The sequence below is a fragment of the Oryctolagus cuniculus genome, chromosome 21, assembly GCF_051225735.1.
Source record: "Oryctolagus cuniculus isolate XC-2025 breed Fujian yellow rabbit chromosome 21, ASM5122573v1, whole genome shotgun sequence".
In the NCBI taxonomy this organism is placed as follows: Eukaryota; Metazoa; Chordata; class Mammalia; order Lagomorpha; family Leporidae; genus Oryctolagus; species Oryctolagus cuniculus.
The window spans coordinates 35,967,765-35,987,992 of NC_142887.1; the positions used below are offsets into that span (position 1 = coordinate 35,967,765).

Below are 20,228 nucleotides of genomic sequence, written 5' to 3' on the forward strand. Positions count from 1 at the left end.
AAAAGACTTGTCTTCTAGTTCATACAATACCACTGCCTCACAGAATCTGTTGTTAAGGCTTTCCACTGCATTTTATATCTTTATTTATTTATATATTTATATTTGATAATTTTATATTTAATCTATTGAGTTCATTTAATATTTTATTTTGATTTATATTTAAATCTCAGTTTCATGGGAAAATTGATTATTTCATGTATGGTTTTCTTTCATTCGTGGATTTGCTTCAGATTGCTTTTGATTAATCCTAGGTTTAATCTTTGGAACTCATTTCCTGTATTTCATTAATCTCTTCATCTTCACATTCTAACATTGATATATTGTTATGTTCCTTTCTGGAGATCAAGGTGTCTTCCTTTCTCTTGTTTCTTTAATTGATGCATATATATTTTAGGCATTTGTAGAGTCTTGGTTGTTTTCCTCTGATATCTTTTATCTCTGAGCTATTCCTCGTGGCTTAGTAGAATGTCTGCACTTTCAGGGAATACCTAGAGGTGTGTGCTGGGCATAGCTCAGGAGTTCTGGTCAGTACTATAGGCTGGGTCAATTATCTAGGGCAACACCCAAGTTGGACTTAGTAGATCCATTCTTTTTAAAAAAAGATGGATTTTTTCACCTCTGTTGATGTGATCAGCCCTTCACCTCTTCTCCTCCAAACTGAGCAATGCCCAGTTGTTAGTTACCAGTGTGTTCAACACTTATCTGCACTGCTGTATGAACTACAATAATTATCTGCACAGACCTCACCCTGAGTGTGGTTCCCACAGCCATGACCCACTCCAGGCAACCACTGATTATGCGGAGTACTGATCATTTGGAGCCACTCCCAGTGATGCCCAGAGACACAGCTATACCCTGTACCTTCTCATGTAGACGCCAATTCCCCACAGTCTCAGCTCACAAGGCTCCCACAATCGTTGGGTGCAGAGGTTTGGCTCTTCCCTGCCAGCCTCCCTAGTCAAAAGAGAGGCAGATGTTTCCTGAGCCACCTCTGTCTAGGTGGCTTGAGCCCAGGAGCCTATGGTATGTTGGAAGGCTGGGGGCACATAGTGTGTTCCCCTCCACCTGTCAATCCTCCCAGCCAGGCTCAAAGTCTATGGAGACTGTGGATTTTTCCCTCTGCTAGAATTTCTGGGTCACATTCATATACGAGAGGCACTCACCAAATGTTGCCCTCTCCCTGCCACTGACAGCAGTACCACTGAGAAGATGGCATCTTATCTCAGCCAGTGGCTCTGCACACACAAAGGCTGTGCAGCTGCCACCAAAGCCCAGAATGGCATCCTCACTTTCTCAGCAGGAAGCAGGTGCTATTGTGGGCAAAATAGGGTGAGATAAATGTGGCCCTTTGGCTTCCACTGGATCTGCTACTAGTAATCACTTGCTTCTAGGGTTCCAGTCTAACTCATGCAATGCTCTCCTTCTGGCCATATCACCACGAGTTACTGTAGTCTAGTCTCACCTCTGTCTCCTACCTCTGCAGGCTCCTGATCTCAGCTGCTGCAGTCATGTGTTGTGTCTGTGTTTGTGCTGCACATTTGCAATTTATACATAGGTATACAGCTTTCCCCTTTCCCCTTATAGAATTTCTGGTGTGGTTTTGTCTCCAATTCTTCCTTGAGAGTGCAATTCCTATTTTTTTTAACTTTTTTTTCCCTAGCCTAGTACAGTACCTCATTCCCTATGCTGCCATTTTGAAATATTCCTTAGATGTCATTCTTTTTTTTAACTTTTATTTAATGAATGTAAATTTCCAAAGTACGACTTATGGATTACAATGGCTTCACCCCCATACCGTCCCTCCCACCCACAACCCTCCCCCCTCCCACTCCCTAATCCCCTTCCATTCACATCGAGATTCATTTTCAATTATCTTAATATACAGAAGATCAGCTTAGTATACATTAAGTAAGGATTTCAACAGTTTGCTCCCACACAGAAACATAAAGTGAAAAATAATAGATGATTTTTTTTAATGATGATGAAATCAGATCAGACCTATTGTCATGTTTAATCCCAGTGAGAGTCAAGTTGGGAATTGATAATTTCTTTTTTTTTTTACAGAAGATCAGTTTAGTATGCATTAAGTAAAGATTTCAACCGTTTGCACCCCCATAGAAACACAAAGTGAAATATATTGATTGAGTACTCATTATACCATTAAATCTCAATGCACAGCACATTAAGGACAGAGATCCTACATGAGGAGTAAGTGCACAGTGACTCCTGTTGTTGACTTTACCAATTGACACTCCTGTCTATGGCATCAGTAATCTCCCTATGCTCCAGTGATGAGTTTCCAAGGCTATGGAAGCCCTCTGAATTCCCCGACTCTTATCTTGTTTAGACAAGGTCATAGTCAAAGTGGAGGTTCTCTCCTCCCTTCAGAGAAAGGTACCTCCTTCTTTGAAGACCTGTTCTTTCCACTGGGATCTCACTCACAGAGATCTTTTGCCAGAGTGTCTTGGCTTTCCATGCCTGAAATACTCTCATGGGCTTTTCAGCCAGATCCGAATGGCTTGAGGGCTGATTCTGAGGCCAGAGTGCTATTTAGGACATCTGCCATTCTATGAGTCTGCTGAGTATCTCACTTCCCATGTTGGATCACTCTCCCCTTTATTTATTCTATCGGTTAGTGTTAGCAGGTACTAGACTTGTTTATGTGCTCCCTTTGACTCTTGGTCCTTTCATTATGATCAATTGTGAACTGAAATTGATCACTTGGACTGGTGAGATGGCATTGGTACATGCCACCTTGATGGGATTGAATTGGAATCCCCTGGTATGTTTCTAACTCTACCATTTGGGGCAAGTCAGCTTGAGCATGTCCCAAATTATACATCTCTTCCCTCTCTTATTCCCACTCTTATGTTTAACAGGGATCACATTTCAGTTAAATTTCAACACTTAAGAATAACTGTGTATTAATTACAGAATTAAACCAGTCATATTAAGTAGAACAGACAAAAAAACTACTAAGAGGGATAATGTATTAAGTTGTTCATTAACAGTCAGGGCTATGCTGATCAAGTCACCATTTCTCATAGTGTCCATTTCACTTCAACAGGTTTCCGTTTTGGTGTTCAGTCAGTTGTCACCGATCAGGGAGAACATATGGTATGTGTCCCTTTGGGACTGGCTTATTTCACTCAGCATGATGTGTTCCAGGTTCCTCCATGTTGTTGCAAATGACTGGATTTCGTTGTTTCTTACTGCAGTATAGTATTCTAAAGAGTACATATCCCATAATTTCTTTATCCAGTCTACCGTTGATGGGCATTTAGGTTGGTTCCAGGTCTTAGCTATTGTGAATTGAGCTGCAATAAACATTAAGGTGCAGACCGCTTTTTTGTTTGCCAATTTAAATTCCTTTGGGTAAATTACAAGGAGTGGGATGGCTGGGTCAAACGGTAGGGTTATATGCAGGTTTCTGAGGAATCTCCAGACTGACTTCCATAGTGGCTTGACCAGTTTGCATTCCCACCAACAGTGGGTTGGTGTCCCTTTTTCCCCACATCCTCACCAGCATCTGTTGTTGGTAGATTTCTGAATGTGAGCCATTCTAACTGGGGTGAGGTGAAACCTCATTGTGGTTTTGATTTGCATTTCCCTGATTGCTAATGACCTTGAACATTTTTTCATGTGCCTGTTGGCCATTTGGATTTCCTCTTTTGAAAAATGTCTATTGAGGTCCTTGGCCCATCTCTTAAGTGTGTTGTTTGTCTTTTCCCGGCTTAGGAATTAAGGTGATACTGGCTTCATAGAAAGAATTTGGGAGGATTCCCTCTTCTTCGATTGTTCTGAATAGTTTGAGAAGAATTGGAGTTAGTTCTTCTTTAAATGTCTGGTAGAATTCAGCAGTGAATCTATCTGGTCCTGGGCTTTTCTTTGTTGGGAGGGCCTTTATTACTGTTTCAATTTCTGTTTCAGTTATGGGTCTGTTTAGGTTTTCTATGTCTTCCTGGTTCAATTTAGGTAGGTTGCATGTGTCCAGGAATCTATCCATTTCTGATAGGTTTCCCTGTTTGCTGGCATACAAGTCCTTGTAGTAATTTCTGATGATTCTTTTTATTTCTGTGGTGTCTGTTGTTACATTTCCTTTTTCATCTCTGATTTTATTGCTTTGGGTCTTTTCTCTTCTTTTTTTAGTTAGTTGGGCCAATGGGGTGTCAATTTTGTTTATTTTTTCAAAAAACCAGCTCCTCGTTTGGCTGATTTTTTGTAATGTTTTTCTTGATTCAATCCTGTTGATTTCTTCTCTGATTTTAATTATTTCTCTTCTCCTACTAGATTTGGGTCTGGTTTGCTGTAGGTTTTCTAGATCCTTGAGGTGAATTGAAAGCTCATCTATTTGGTGCCTTTCCAATTTCTTGATGTAGGCACCTATTGATATAAACTTTCCTCTTAACACTGCTTTTGCTGCATCCCATAAGTTTTGATATGTTGTGCTGTTATCCTCATTTACTTCCAGAAAATTTTTGATTTCTCTTTTAATTTCTTCTATGACCCATTGTTCATTCAGGAGCATGTTGTTCAATCTCCATGTGTTTGCGTATGCTCTAGGGATTCCTGAGTTGCTAATTTCCAACTTCATTCCTTTATGGTCTGAGAAGCTGCATGGTATGATTCTAATTCTTTTGAATTTGCTGAGACTTGCTTTATGGCCTAGTATGTGGTCAATCCTAGAGAAGGTTCCATGTACTGCTGAGAAGAATGTAAAATCTTTAGCTGTAGGATTGAAAGTTCTGTATATATCTGTTAGATCCATTTGGGCTATAGTGTCATTTAAATCTACTGTATCCTTGTTGATCTTCTGTCCTATTGATCTGTCTATTTCTGAGAGTGGAGTATTGAATTCCCCCAGTACTATTGTATTGGGGTCTAAGTCTCCCTTTAAGTCTGTTAATAAATCTTTTAGATAAACTGGTGCCCTGTAGTTAGGTGCATATACATTGATAATTGTTATATCTTCTTGTTGTATTGATCCCTTAATCATTATATAGTGCCCCTCTTTGTCTCTCTTAACAGTTTTTGTGGTAAAGTTTATGTTGTCCGATATTAAGATGGCTACGCCTGCTCTTTTTTCATTTCTGTTGGCATGGTATATCTTTTTCCAGCCTTTCACTTTCAGTCTGTATGGATCTTTGTTGGAAAGATGTGTTTCTTGTAAGCAGCAAATAATTGGGTTTTGTTCCGTAAGCCAATCAGCCAATTGGTGTCTTTTAACTGGAGAGTTCAGGCCATTCACGTTCAATGTGACTAATGAAAAGTGGTAACTTTGCCCTGCCCTTTGCCAAAGATAAGTTCTAATATATGCTTTGAATTCCCTGTGATCTTTTGCTGTGAGGTTTCCTTCCTTTATCTTCTTTCATATTGATGACCGTGTTTCTGTGTTTCTGTGTGTAACACATCTTTAAGCATCTGTTGCAAGGCTGGACGAGTGGCGACAAATTCTTTCAATTTCTCTTTGCTGTGAAAGGTCTTTATTTCACGTTCATTCACAAATGATAGCTTTGCAGGATATAATATTCTGGGCTGGTACTTGTTCTCTCTTAGTACCTGGGCTATATCTCGCCATTCCCTCCTAGCTTGTAGAGTTTCTGATGAGAAGTCAGCTGTGAGTCTGATTGGAGATCCTCTGAGAGTAATCTGACGTTTCTCTCTTGCACATTTTAGGATCTTTTCTTTATGTTTCACTGTGGAGAGTTTAATTACAACGTGTTGTGGTGAGGATCTCTTTTGGTCGTGTTTATTAGGGGTTCTGTGAGCTTCCTGTACTAGGATTTCTCTGTCCTTCTCCAAACCTGGGAAATTTTCTGCTAATATCTCACTAAAAAGGCCTTCTAATCCTTTCTCCCTCTCCATGCCTTCAGGAACTCCTAGAACCCGAATGTTGGTTTTTTTAATAGTATCCTGAAGATTCCTGACAATATGTTTTAGATTTCTAATTTCCTCTTCTTTTCTTTGGTCTGACTGTATCCTTTCCTGTTCTCTGTCTTCTAAGTCCGATATTCTCTCTTCTGCTTCACCCATTCTGTTTGTAAGGCTCTCTATTGTGTTTTTCATTTGATCTATTGAATTCTTCACTTCAGTCACTATCACAGTTTCCTGTTGTACTAGTTGTTTCATTTCATTTTGATTCCTCCTTAATATTTCATTTTCACGAGAGAGATTTTCTACCTTGTCCATTAAGGATTTCTGTAGTTCAAGAATTTGTTTTTGAGAACTTCTTAATGTTCTTATCAATTTTTTGAGATCTGCTGCTTGCATTTCTTCTATGTCATCATCTTCATAATCTTGAATTGGGGTGTCTTTTTCATTTGAGGGCATCATGGTGACTTCCTTGTTTTTATTACCTCGGTTTTTGCGTTTGTTATTTGGAATATTGGAGATATTTGGTTTCTTCACTGTGGTGCTTTTTCTTGTTATACTATGACTCTAGATTAAGTGGACTATCTGTTTTTGATGGAGCCTTAGGGCTTGAGATGGGTGTGGCCTGAGAGCTCTGTTTGGTGTGCCAAAGGTGACACTCCCAGGTTAGGCGTGGTAAATCTCTCTCTCTCTCTTTCTTTTTTTGATTCAAAAGGGAAGTAATTCTGCACAGCTGAACGAAGTTGGAGGTAGTTAGCAGGCAAATGATATACCCACAGGAGCCAGAGATCGGAAGCTCTTTCCCAAGGACCACACAGGGAATCTGTTCGGCCCTCAGAGTGGGCTCAAATTCTCCTTCAGTCTCCCACTGGGTTGCCAAAGTTACGGAATTGTAGCGTCTCTGGAGAGTGCTCACGTGAATTCCGTGAGTTCTCTCCCCCACCATCTCTTTTTTCACAGTCTCAGTTCAGTAGCACCACAAATTTACTAGGTTCTAATCTCCTGTTAATTCACCCCGCCCAGAGTCAGGTTTTTCTGCTAGGCTCAGGGCCGGTGCAGACCTGAGGTCGCTCTGCTTATGACGTATGTCCAAGATGGCGCCTGCTCTTTGTCTTGCTCACCCTTGAGAGGTGAGCGGAGAGAGAGAAACCCGTATCCGTACCAGTCACCTTTTTTTTTCTCTCTCTCTCTCTTCCAGTTAGCCTGGTGAACTCCCCCCCCCGGGGGGGTCGTTCCCTCTAGTCTCCTCTCTCTGCTTGCCTGCCGGTGTCTCGGGCTATTGAGGTTCGGCTCACCTCGCGTTCCAGCGCTGGTGTGTTGAGTCTGCCGCTGGTGTCCCAAACTGTGGGCTCCACGCTCTCCATGCAGGTCCGCTGTGAATCACACGTTCCGGAAGAGTTTCTTCTGCTGTTTCCTCCCCTACTCTTCCTTGAACCTGCAGTATCTCCACTTTTATTAAACTATCTCTTCCAGGACTATCAGTGTGCTCCCTTCCTATTCCACCATCTTGCCTCCTCCCCCAGATGTCATTCTTCTTTAGTGTCCCTGTTACGTGGGGAATTTCTAAAGAAATCATGCTTTTCCAGCACCTAAAACATGTGCACTTCTTCACTGGCTTTTTGCTGCCTCCTGACCCCAGTGCTAGTGTTGTAGGTGTGCCAAAAGGTATCCTCACAAAGTGAAAACAGGAAAGCTGTGCATGTTCTAAACTCTAAGTTTGGGACGATAGTAGCACAGCAACACTTCTAAATATGAATGCACAACCTGGCTCTGGATGACTTACAATGTTTTTATGACATCACAATTTATTGTACAATAATATATTTACAACATCACAGTGATGTTTTATGACACCATAATTGATTTAGACAATACAGTGTTTTAAAACACCACAATATTTGGTTTATGGCATGATAATATTGCTTTTGATATCAATGGTTATCATGACAGCACAACTGATTATGATTTAATTCTAGTTTATGTTATCACAATTCATTATGAAGTGATAATGGTAGGTTTAAGACATCAAAGTGGATTTTATGACTTCACAATTGATTATGATGTCACAATACAGATTTATTATATTAAAATGGCTTTTAAGGACATTATAATTGATGTTGACATCACAATGTCTTAATGACATCACAATACTATATAGCATAACAACTGTTTATGATATCACATTGGCTTTAATTATGGCAAATTATGACTTCACAATGGTTTTTAGGACATCATGATTTATTATGGCATCATAATTTTGGCTTGTCACATCACAGTCATGATTTATGACAAAATAATAATTGATTTATAACATCACAATGGTAGGTTTATGGCATGACAATGGTGGTTTATGATATGACATCACAGTTGATATCACAATTCATCATTTTGGAACAATAACAGGTTTATGACAGAATTGATTATGTCATCACAGTTGTAGGTTTGGACCAGGAGCCATGAGATTCAACTGGGTCTCCCATATGATCACAGGGTCTTGATTACTTGGGCCATCTTTACTGCTTTTCCAGCTTCGTTAGCAGTGAGCAGGAACAGAAGAGGAGCAGCTGATACTTGGACTGCCATCCACATGGGATATTGATGACACAGGCAGTAGTTTAACCCACTGTGGCACAAATTGGACCAACAAAAGTAGGTTTTTGACATCACAAATTATTATAACAAAATATGGTCTCTTTATGACACCACCAATATAGTTTTATGGCATAGCTATATTTGTGACAGCAAAATTAAATGATATTATAACGATGTTTTATATCGCAATTAATTTTGATATTGAAATGGTAGGCTTATGATGTCATATTTTATATCTTCTCATTAATTATGATAGTGCCATGGTTTATGATATTGCAATGTTTGATTCATGACATGCCATTCGGTATGACACTAAATGGTTTTAATGATATCACAATCAATCTCATTATCATAATGATGATTTATGACATCACACTTGATTATGGCATCATAATGGTGGTGGTTTATAACACAATTAATTGTGATGATGTGATGGTTTGTGATGTTACACTGGTTTTTATGAAGTCACACTTGATTGTGACAGCACAATAGTTGCCTTAAGATATCACAATGGTAGGTTTATGATATCACATGATTGGTAAATCACATCACAATGGTTAATGATATCACAATGGATTATGATACCAGAACATTGGTTTATGACATCACTGATTATGATGTCACAACCTTAGAATTATCAGTCCCACTTCATTATGTTATGGCATCATGTTTTCTAGGACACAACAATGTAGGTTTATGACATCAGAATTGAATGTTTATGACATGACAATTGCAGTTTAGGACATCACAATTGATTATGAATAAGATGATATTTGGGATACAATTATTTTCATAACCTCACAGCCTATTATGACATCACAATGGTAAATTTGTGATAACAATGATTCTTTTATTTTTGAAAAGATTTTGTTTATTCATTTGAGAGGTAGAATTACAAACAGAGAGACACACAGAGAGGTCTTATAGCCATTGGTTCAATCCCCAAATGGCCACAATGGGTGTAGCTGAACAGATATGAAGCCAGGATCCAGGAGCTTTTTTCCAGGTCTTCTATGCAAGTGCAGAGGTCCAAGCACTTGGGCCATCTTCTACTAGTTTCCCAGGCCATAGGTAGAGAGTTGGATTTGGAAGGGGAGCAACTGGGGCACAAACCATCACCCATATAACTTCTTGGATGTTTCCCTAACACCTCTCCACTCAGAGCCCCACTGCCTAAACATAATTAACAAGAGAAAGTTTTTCCCTGGGGATGGCAGAATTAAAAAGAAGCCTGATAGTGCTGGCGCCATGGCTCACTTGGTTAATCCTCCACCTGTGGTGCTGGCATCCCATATGGTCACCGGGTTCTAGTCCCAGTTGCTCCTCTTCCAATCCAGCTCTCTGCTGTGGCCCGGGAGTGCAGTGTAGGATGGCCCAAGTGCTTGGGTTCCTGCACCCACGTGGGAGACCAGGAAAAGCACCTGGCTCCTGGCTTTGGATCGGCGCAGTGCGCCAGCCGTAGCTGCCATCTGGGGGAATGAACCAATGGAGGGAACACCTTTCTCTCTGTCTCTCTCTCTCACTGTCTAACTATATCTGTCAAATAAAAAAAAAAAGAAGACTGATAGGAAAATGCCCAGAGACTACTTTATGACAGCTCATAGCAGAAACATGGGAAGCAAGAAAGAACTTTCGTTGTCCTGAACCAAAATTTCCAAAATCTGAAAGTGCTATTACGGGTCCAGCATTGTGGCACAGTAGGTTAAGCCATTACCTGTGGGACTGGCTCTGCAATGAGCATGGTTGTGAGTTCAGATTGGTCCACTTCCAATCCAGTTCCATGGTATTGCTAGTGGGAAAGCAGTGTAAAGATGGCCCAAGTACATGGGCTTCTACCACCCACGTGAGATACCTCACTTAGGATAGCATGGGTGTTTTTGGTTGACTACTATGTTAACATTTCAATTTTTATGATTTTTTCCTTTTCACTACTGTTTCCTGGTTTTCTATGTAGCCTCAACATTCCGTTTTCTTTACATGTTTTTGCTGGGAGAGGTTGGGAAGAGGGAGTTGGGGGAGATGCCTGGATTGACAGCTTCCATGTGCATTCTATCAGGGATGTTCTAGGGTGTCATTTCCTGTCAGCCTCTTGCTAACATCGTGGTCAGTCATTCGCTCCTAGGCAGTGAAACTTCTGGAAGAGCCCCTGTTTGTGACTCTGGGTATAAGCAGATAAGAATGAGCGTTGACTGTTAGTAAAACAAAGAGTCAACTCAGTGACTTACAGTATTCCCCCAAAACACACCAGATGCCTTTGGACATGTTAGAAAGTAGCACCCAGCCCCTGCCCACACAGAAATTCTTATATCTCCCTATGTAATCTTAAAAATGTGTATTTGAGGCTGGTATTGTGGTTTAGTGAGTAAAGCAATCACTTGCAACACTGGCATTCCCTATGGACATTGGTTCAAAGGAGGGTTGTTCTGCTTCTGATCCAGCTCCCTGCTAATGTGCCTGGGAAAGCACAAAGCATGGCCCAAGCGCTTGGTCCCCTTCACTTATGTGGGAGATCCAGAAGAAACTCCTGGCTTTGGATTTCAGTCTGGCCCAGCCCTGGCCATTGAAGCCATTTGGGAGAGTGAACCAGTGGATGGAAGTCCTTTCTCTCTCTCTCTCTCTCTCTCTCTCTCTCTCTTCCTCTCCCTGTAACTGGACTCTTCACATAAATAAATCCTTTACAAATGTATATACATTGAGTCAAAGTACTACTGGTTTGTCTATCTACGCTATTTCAGTTTAAAGGAGATAATTGACTCTGAGATCAGTAAGACTAAAAATTCCCCAACATGTTACAAAGTATCAAGTCTGAAATTATAATTTCAACATTCTCAGGGTGCACTCAGAAAGGACAGAACAAAAGATACAAAATCAAAGTGCCCTTGTGTTTAGTTCTGGTTGGACTCATATAATCAATTGCATCATATTTGATAATTGTATTTTCTTATGCAATTAGTTCACTCAAGGGAGTGAGGTGTGTGTGTGTGTGTGTGTGTGTGTGTGCAATCCCCAAGGCTCACAGTGGTAAGGATGTCTGAGAATAAACAGCCCGTGAGCAAGGAGGAAGGAGTGGGTACAGCTGGTTCCCATTAGCACTGATCACTCTAGATTTACATACCTGGTTCCCCCAGAGATGGGGAGCTTCAAGGGAGCAGGAAGCCTGTGATGTTCACCACTACTGCTGGTACTGAGGGAAGCATCTGCATTGCACTAAATACTTGACAAATAACTGCTTGGAGGATGGATGGATGGATGGGTGGGTGGATGGATGGATGGACACACAAATAGATGGATGAACCAATGAATGAGCTGATAGATGAAGAGATGAACGAATGGCATCTCTGTGTGTACACATGTATAACTACTGGTGATCCATGTATGGTTCTGTCCCTTTCAAAGTTGTTGATCCCTGTGCTTTTCTTACCTACTTAACATTGGAGATAATATCATCCTCATTCTTTTCCTAGGTCCTCCTGTTCTCTTTTAGAGTCACGAGCATACTCTGATCTCAGTCATTGTGTAATATTGCCTGATTCAAGATATCTCTCCAACCAACAGCTCTCCATTCAGCCCATGATGGGGGCTTGCCTGATTTATGAATGTTAGCTATTTGGCATTTCCCTTTCTTCGGACATATTGGTGGTAGGTGGTACAGTGACGGAGGCCATCCATATCATCTTAAGGGAGCTTGAAAGAGGTTGGGTTTTGGGGCAAGTCTCTGCACACGGGAGTGACTCCTGCATTGAGCCCTAATAAGAGAACCTGATGTGAATGCACTAGCTTGGGAGTGATCCTCAATTTTAAATTATCAAAAAATTGTGTGTATGTATGAGGTATAGTGTGACACTTTAATACATGTATACAATGTGCACTGATCAAACCAGGGTTATTTACACTTCCCCTTCTTTGGCATTTTTGTGATTGGAGCCTTGGAGCTCCTTTCTTGTATTTGTTCACAAAATATCTACTAGGTTATAGTTACCCTGCTGTGCTATGTGACATTAGGGACTCAACCTTTCTAATTCTGATCTGTATTCCATTATTCAAACTCCCACAATCTTTCCCTCCACTCCTTAATCTATAGCCTCTAGTGAGTCTCATGGTCTCACCGTTCTGTGGTTTTTCACTTGAGAACATGTGCTTTTTGTCTTTCTATGTCTAACATGGCTCATTTAATGTGATGTCCTACAAATTGATATATTTTGCTGCAAATAAAGGGATTCCATTCTTATGGCTGACAAATCAATCTTCTGTTGCATGTATATAACCACATTTTCCTCAAACATTTATCTGATGAGAGACATCTTGGTTAATTCTCCATCTTGTTCTTGGTAACCGATCAGTTGATGTTGAATTCTTTCCCTCATGCCTCTCATCATTAAACAAACACTATCAATAAAATGGATCCTGTGGTTACTAAGCAGATTAAATAATAATCCCATGTGAAACTTTTAGTTCAGTGTTTGTTATGGAACAGTAAATACATGGCTTAACAAATATTCACCTCTACAATCATTTCTCATATTAAATTAAACCTCACCTGTCTTACCATGAATATGGGGTTTTGTTAAATTACTGTTTTCCAACAGTTAACGCAAAGTTAAAAAGAAAACTCATTTATAAGCCTATATATTTTCTCTCACAACCACCCTCATTATGAAATAAATAAATGCATAATCTTTTCTTATGTTTTTAATCCTAAATAATTAAACAGGAGGAGCTCATTTTCCTTGTAGTTTTCCTCTGAAGGCGTGATGTGAGTGTGTTGCAGGATGTTATTCTTCAAGGTCTAGCTGGGGGATGGGTAGAGCTTCAGAGAAAGCACAAGTCCATAGGAAGACTGGCAGGAGGATGGTCACAACCCTGCAGTCTGGAGGAGTCTTCAGATTTCACAGTGTGCTTGCAGTAGATGGCCACTCAGTAGATGGCCACACCGTAGATGGTTTAATGGGAGGATTGGGCACTTCTGATCTTGGGCCACACCAGCAAGGAAGAGGAAAATTGTAGCCTGGGGTGTAGGATTGGATTTCTGGAGAAGAGTGGAGAGAACATCTGTATCAGGTGCTATAGATTTGTAGAGCAAGAAACAGCACTTGGCTAAATGCTTGAGAGCCTCAGCTCAGACCTTCCTTCCAATCTCAAGCCAACTGAGTAACAGGAAAAAGGATACCAGAGGAGGGTTTGTGAGCAAATGCCAAATGGCCATGGTACAGCAGTTCAAGGGGAAAGAGATCAGAGTTGTTACTTTTTAGTACTTAAATCATATTTTTAATGTAGGGATCTTGGCAATTAAACAGGTAAGCCATGCTTCCTATTCTTTTTTTTAAAATTTATTTACTTTTTTAAAAGACAGAGTTACAGAGAGGCCGAGGCCGAGGCCGAGAGAGAGAGAGAGAGAGAGAGAGAGAGAGGTCTTCCATCCACTGGTTCACTCCCCAGGTGGCTGCTTTGGACGGAGCTGCATCTATCTGAAGCCAGGAGCCAGGAGATTCAGCTGGGTCTCCCATGCAGGTGCAAAGGCCCAAGAACTTGAGCCATTTTCTGCTTTTCCAGGCCACAGTAGAGAGCTGGATCAGAAGTGGAGCAGCTGGGCCTATAAACAGTGCCCATATATGATGCCGGCACTGCAAGTGGTGGCTTTACCTGCTCCACCACAGTGGTCTTCCTTTTTCTGTTGGTTCACCCTCCACATGTCCGCTATGGCCAGCGTGCTGCACCGATCTGAAGCCTGGAGCCAGGTGCTTCCTCCTGGTCTCCCATGCGGGTGCAGGGCCCAAGCAACTTGGGCCATCTTCCACTGCCTTCCTGGGCCACAGCTTAGAGCTGAACTGGAAGAGGAACAACTGGGACCGAATCCGGCGCCCTGACAGGGACTAGAACCCGGTGTGCTGGCACCACACGCGGAGGATTAGCCTATTGAGCCACGGCGCCGGCCTTCAAACAGTATTTTACACTTTATGTTTCTGTGTGGGTGCAAGCTGTTGAAATCATTACTTAATATATACTAAATTGATCTTCCGTATATACGGATAATTGAAAATGAATCTTGGGCCGGTTAATCCTCCACCTAGCGGCGCCAGCACACCGGGTTCTAGTCCCGGTCGGGGCGCCAGATTCTTTCCCGGTTGCCCTCTTCCAGGCCAGCTCTCTGCTGTGGCCAGGGAGTGCAGTGGAGGATGGCCCAAGTGCTTGGGCCCTGCACCCCTTGGGAGACCAGGAGAAGCACCTGGCTCCTGCCTTCAGATCAGCGCGGTGCGCCGGCTGTGGCGGCCATTGGAGGGTGAACCAACAGCAAACGAAGACCTTTCTCTCTGTCTCTCTCTCTCACTATCCACTCTGCCTGTCCAAAAAAAAAAAAAAAAAAGAAAGTAAATGAATCTTGAATCTTGATGTGAATGGAATTGGAGAGGGAGCAGGAGATGGGAGGGTTGTGGGTGGGAGCAAGTTATGGCGGGGGGGAAGCCATGGTAACCCATAAGCTGTAATTTGGAAATTTATATTTATTAAATAAAAGTTTAAAAAGTATATTATTTCCAGATTAATATGCAAATAAGGTTAATATACAAAACATTTATATGCCCATACAACAATCAATCAACTAGAAAATGCAATTTAAAATAATCCACTTATAGTAACAGTAAGAACTATGAGGTACCTCGTAAGAAATCTATGAGAAAGTCTTTTTTTTTTGAAAAATGTGGCTGGCGCCGCAGCTCAACAGGCTAATCCTCCGCCTTGCGGCGCCGGCACACCAGGTTCTAGTCTCGGTCGGGGCGCCGGATTCTGTCCCGGTTGCCCCTCTTCCAGGCCAGCTCTCTGCTGTGGCCAGGGAGTGCAGTGGAGGATGGCCCAAGTGCTTGGGCCCTGCACCCCATGGGAGACCAGGAGAAGCACCTGGCTCCTGCCTTCGGATCAGTGCGGTGGGCCGGCCACAGTGCACCAGCTGTGGCGGCCATTGGAGGGTGAACCAATGGCAAAAGGAAGACCTTTCTTTCTGTCTCTCTCTCACTGTCCACTCTGCCTGTCCAAAAAAAAAAAAAAATCATATTACAAACCATTTCAGCAAGACAGAAAAGAAGATGGAAACAAATGAAGAAATTTAGAATATTCATGAGGAAAAGACATATTATAGCAATTAATTAGTCTGTACTTAATAAATTTAATATAATTCTAATCAAAATCCTACAAGGATCTCCCAAAGATGTTGACAAGCTCAATAAAAGTGGAAAACTAAGCAGGACAACAAGTATAAGGAGAAGATCAAGGTCTTACAGACCCTGTTTTATTATCACTACAAAAATTCAGGCCACGTAGGGTAGTGCAGGGTTACAGAACTCTTTCTTGAGACAGAATAAGATGTTCAGAAACAGCCTGGGTACATAAAGGGACTCGGTACATGACAAAGAGGCTATCAGAATGTCAGTGGGGACTGTGCCAAAATATATTGTACTTGAAACTAAGCCTCTAGATATAACTTCAAATTTTCAGGAGCTAGGAGTTTAACCTGTTGTTAACCAATACTATTAGGAAATACTAAGACAAAACTGAATATAATACATTCTACAAAGATATCAATTTTGGGTCTTTAAAAAAACAGCTAAAACAGCATTTTTGTGACAACTGGGAAAATCTATTTGGAAATTACTGCTAGTGTTTCAGGTGTAATAATAATATTGTGCTTATTTAAGAGACTGTCCATATTTTCCATATACATAATGATATACTGAGGAGTGACATGTTATGATACCTGAAACTTATTTGCAAATGTTTCAGCAAAGGAAAGCACCTGCACACCATCTGATGCACAGCAAAATGTTAGACATTACTAAATCTAGATGGCTGATATGCAGAATGTCACTGTATAATATTTGGTTTCTATATACTAAATTTTCATAATAAAATATTGGAAAAATCTGGGGAAACATTATAACTCAACAACTATTTCTGAGAAAATCAAGGGTTCTTATAAAATTATAATCCTATTTCACTTTTTAGGAGAAAATAAGAAAAGCATATGGTATTCATAGAAGAAACACATCTATTTTCTCAGATTCAGACAGAATTCCTTAAGGCACACAATACAAGTCATGAAAGAAAGATGGGATTTGTTATGCTAAATTTAAAAAGATGTAAGTTAAAAACACCAAAAAAGATAAACAGAAAAATCAGAGAAATTAGAAGAAAAACCTGGAAAGAATAATATTTCAAGGAACCCATACATACCAGTAAAAATGTAGAAAAACATTCATGAGACTAACAAAAACCCGTATCTTTAGAGAATAAGCTCTGCATCCCATAAATGCATCCCAAGATATGTGATCTTGAAAATACCACCTGAAACAGGACACTCTATCACACAAAGATTGATAAAGCATAAGAAAAACATCAAGTATGGTAATAGTTTGAAGGAACCGAAATTCCTATATAATTCTGGTGATCTCGATATTCTGAAGTATTATTTGACAGTTGTAGTAATGCTGAAAACTGGTATACTAAATCATGTAAATTTTCAATTCTAGAAGATTTCTTTGACAACACAAATCTGTTCATTGCAATACTATTTATAACTGTAAATATTAGAAACCACCCTCAAATCAATCAATACAGACTGAATACCTAATCTAGGGCTATTGATAAAGTGGGATATGACACAAAAGCAGTGAGAACAGATGCTCTTGTATTCATAGCAGCATATGTGTAGAAAATCTAATTCTAATAACAAAAGCAACAGCTACACAGTGACTCCCAAAGAACCCTCCTTGCTGGTGTTTAGGATTCCTAGTCCCTTCCCACATGCAAAAATATTGCCCAGCACAGCCAACAGTGGTGGCTGTCACTTCCGAGATTTGATTATAATAAAATGGTAGTTTCTGTTTTGGGTGCTCAGTTGCACTCTCTCTCAGATGACTTGCCCGGGATGACTAAGTGCCCTGTCTTGAAGCTATTCAAGCAGTTGTGCTGATGACCATGCGATGAGGAATGGAGTGTTTCTGCCAGCCAAAATGTTAGAAATAGAAATGATCTCTGTAGACCCAGTGCCAGAGCCAGCCATCTCAGCCCCTCATCCACCTCTGATTCTCAGGAAAAGTGCAGGGTGGCAAACATCTGCTATGTTTTGGGGAAGACTGTAACACATCAATAAATAACTAACACAAGTTAGTTATACCTATTTAGTAAAACAAAACATGCACAGTAATTATGAGAACATATACCTATCTCAGGATGAAGTGTAACTCGGGGGAAGCAGTTGGGTAGTCTTTTGTTTCTTTTCAGATAATTATTACTTGAAAACGAGGCACACACACACACAAAGAGAGAGAAAGAGAGAGAGAGAGAGAGCACTTCCACACAGTGATTCACTCCACAAATGACAGCAATAGCTAGGGCTGGGCCAGCCTGAACACAGTCTTTCACATAGATGGCAATTACCAAAATACACAAACCATATTCTACTACTTTCCAAGTTACAGCAGCAGGAAACTGGATCAAAAGCAGAGCAGCTGAGATTTTATAAAGATGCTGTATTGAAAGCAGAAGCTTGGCCGGCGCCGTGGCTCAATAGGCTAATCCTCTGCCTGCGGCGCCGGCACGCCGGGTTCCAGTCCCAGTCGGGGCGCCGGATTCTGTCCTGGTTACCCCTCTTCCAGTCCAGCTCTCTGCTGTGGCCAGGGAGTGCAGTGGAGGATGGCCCAAGTGCTTGGGCCCTGCACCCCATGGGAGACCAGGAGAAGCACCTGGCTCCTGCCTTCGGATCAGCGCGATGCGCTGGCCGCATTGCGCCGGCCACAGCAGCCATTGGAGGGTGAACCAACGGCAAAAGGAAGACCTTTCTCTCTGTGTCTCTCTCTCACTGTCCACTCTGCCTGTCAAAAAAAAAAAAAAAAAAAGGCAGAAGCTTAACATGTTGTGCCACACTGCCAGCCCAGGGTAATACATTAGTTGTTTTTTTATTTACATGAGAAAGTTTCATTTTTCTTTTTTTGAAGATTGATTTAATTATGAGAAAGAGATACAGAGAGGGGCCTATGCAGTGGTGTGGTATATTAAGTCTCTGGGTGCAGCACTAGCACGAGTGCTAGTTCAAATCCCAGTTGCCCTTCTTCTGATCCTGCTCTCTGATAACGGCCTGGGAAGGCAGTGGAAGATGGCCCAAGTGCTTGGGTTCCTGCACCCAGGTGGGAGACCTGAAGAAGCTCCTGGATCCTGGATTCAGATAGGCCCAGCTCCAGCTGTTGAAGCCATTTGGGTAGCAAACTAGTGGAGGGAAGAACTCTCCCTCTCTCTCTCTCCCTCTCCCCCCACCATGTCTCTCCCTTTCTCTGTGTCTCTGCCACTCAAATAAATAATCTTTTAAATAAGTTACAGAGAGAGTTACACTCACACACACATACAAACACACAGAGAGAGCGAGAGAGCGAGAAAGAGAGAGAGAGAGATTGAGAATCTTCTATCTGCTGGTTCACTTTCCAGATGGCTGCCACAGCCATGGCTGAGCCAGGCTGAAGGCAGGAACTGGGAATTTCATGCAGGTTTCTCACATGGGTGACAGGTACCCAAACATTTGGGCTTTCTTCCTCTGCTTTTCCCAGGCCATTAGCAGGGAGCTGAATTGAAAGTGGAGCAGCTGGGACACAAACAGCACCTTTATGGGTTGCTGGCATAGCAGGTGGAAACATTTTTCTGCTACACCACAATACTGGCCCCTGAGACATTTTTTTTTACAGAATGAAAAAAAAAATATGTTGGGGCTGCACTGTGGTATAGTGGGTAAAGCTGCCACTTGTGGCACCAGTGTAACATATGGGCTCCAGTTCAAGTCCTAGCTGCTCCACTTCTGATCAAGCTCTATGCTAATTGGCATGGAAAAGCAGAGGAATGTGGCATAAGTACCTGGGCACATACATTCACATGGGAGACTTGGAAGAACCTCCTGGCTTGTGGCTTCGGATTGGCAAATCTCTGGTCACTTGGGATTGAACCGGTAGATGGTGATCTCTCTCTTTAACTCCACTTTTCAAATAGAGAAATAATCTAAAATTGAAGAAAACATGTTAGCATTTTTTATATCTGGGTGTCCCATAAGTTTACACATGGTTTGTATGGTCAACACCTTATTTCTGCAGATCCATATCTGTATATTCAACCAACTTAGGATATAAAATACAAAACAAAGAATGCTTATACTGATATGTATAGTTCTTCTTGTCACTAACACCTAAACAACAAAATAGAACAACTATTTCCATAGGATTTACATTGTAGTCAATGTTACAAATCATCTAGAGGTGAATTAAAGAATAGAGAAGATGTATATAGGCCAAATTCAAATGATATGCCTTTTTATATGAAGAACTGGGGCATTAGTAGATTTGCATATCTAGGAGGTTTCTGGAACCCACTCCATGTATATCAAGGGCCAATTGTATAATATTTCTTTAATCTAAAACCTTTTATTGCTATTTAAAACATCTCACAATTAGAAATAAGCACTTTAAAAAATCTTCTCCATTTATCAAGGTGCTATAGAACACTGGCTGGCTCCTCCAATTGCGGTCCTGAGGAAAGTAATTATCTAATGGCTAAATAATTTGCACTGGAGTAGAGACATGTATCAGTGTTTGTTCCCAATCAGAAGTATATTTTAAAAGGCAACAAGAAACTTATATAAGAGCACCTAACGAATTCATGAGGAGAAACAGGAAGATATGTTGCCCTAACGAGAGTAGCTCACAATTATAGCATTTACAATGGAGATTCACTTCCATTTT

General features: G+C 41.2%; 1 pseudogene; it reads left to right on the forward strand.

Annotated features, from left to right (window-relative positions):
* The first annotated feature begins 8,769 nt into the window (after positions 1-8,769).
* The window catches only part of LOC138847473 (RNA-binding protein MEX3D pseudogene), a 30,225-nt pseudogene continuing 18,766 nt past the window's right edge, over positions 8,770-20,228 (forward strand).